Source organism: Portunus trituberculatus, chromosome 44, assembly GCF_017591435.1.
Source record: "Portunus trituberculatus isolate SZX2019 chromosome 44, ASM1759143v1, whole genome shotgun sequence".
NCBI lineage: Eukaryota > Metazoa > Arthropoda > Malacostraca > Decapoda > Portunidae > Portunus > Portunus trituberculatus.
The window spans coordinates 5203054-5204453 of record NC_059298.1 but is presented as its reverse complement, the minus strand read 5'-3'; the positions used below and the strand labels follow the sequence as shown (position 1 = coordinate 5204453).

The 1400-nt window shown below is 39.9% G+C and overlaps 1 protein-coding gene across 1 annotated transcript in view; it reads right to left on the bottom strand.

The window, feature by feature from the left end:
- Positions 1-244: 244 nt before the first annotated feature.
- Positions 245-1400, bottom strand: part of LOC123518602 (troponin C, isoallergen Bla g 6.0101-like) — a 39183-nt gene continuing 38027 nt past the window's right edge. Inside the window, exon 6 of the mRNA XM_045279498.1 lies at positions 245-1400. This exon is cut by the window's right edge and continues 191 nt beyond it. The gene's annotated coding sequence lies outside the window, so the exon portion shown is untranslated.

Here is a 1400-nt window from a genome sequence, read left to right as displayed (position 1 = left end):
CCATATTGTTTTCAAAGTTCATCATTTGTAAGAAACACACACACACACACACACACACACACACACACACACACACACACACACACACACACACACACACACACACACACACACACACACACACACACACACACACACACACACACAGCAGGGAGTAAGTCACCTTTAACACATCCACGATTATTCTATTGTTTTGTGAGTTGAATCTTCTCTCTCTCTCTCTCTCTCTCTCTCTCTCTCTCTCTCTCTCTCTCTCTCTCTCTCTCTCTCTCTCTCTCTCTCTCTCTCTCTCTCTCTCTCTCTCTCTCTCTCTCTCTCTCTCTCTTTCTTCACCTTTACGTTACTATTACCACCCTCCCATCAAAGCTTTGTCTCAGCGTGTGAACTCCTCCACGGCCACGAGAAGGAGCCTTGTTGGAACTCGTCAAAGATATGATGAAAATTCAATCAGTAAGAGTTAGAATTTAGCCTGATAGGTTCAGATAAACCGCACGCGTCTCCTGTCTCCATAATACTCATATTTGGTGTAGAGAGGTGCCAAACAGGTTATTTAGAGAAGCTTAAACGTCTTATTTGTTATTATTTGTTATCTTAAAGGGAGTGATGTGTGTGCACGTGTGCGTTTAGACTCAACGTTTCTCAATGCAGCTGTCTGGTACATCATATTGTAAGTTGGTTATGATATATGAGATGTGCTGCTGCAAGATGGATATTAGACAGACCTAAGATGAAAGCCGAGAGAAGAAAGATTATATTCCACTCCAAGACTACAAGAGACAGAGAATCTTGACGAGTTTTTTGAGTAAGTGATATGTTTTTTTTTTTTTTTTTATTATTCTAGGTTTTTAATGAAAGTTTATTTCGACTTCTCGGAGAACGAGGGATAGATTACCTATAAAACTATTCCTTCCATCACTAAAGCAAACATTACAAGAGACAGTCATCTTTAGGAGCTTTTCGTTTATATTTTTTCGTTTTTTTCCTGGTATTAAAGTTTCTATTGATAATCAAATTGTATTATTCTATGAGCCAAAGACACACTTTTCCCATTTCCTGTGAACATCTATTGATTTGAATGTGATATCAGCCAAAGGCCATTCTTTTCTTTCTGTATTGATAAAATACTTTTGTATCGTAGCAGGGATGTATGGACAATTTTTTTTCTTTTATTTTGTCCTTTGCATACCTGGGGAGTGACAATCTTAGAACATAAAACGCTGAAGCTAGAATGCTGGAGAGCACGTTATGAAATTTAGGCAACCTTGATGGACCGACAGACAAATGGCAGGAGGAAGGGAGGGACGAGCAAGAAAACATCGAACAGGAATGGACGGACAGACAGACGGACGGACGGACATACAGACGGTGAACCAGACAGATATTGATGAGCACACTGCGGA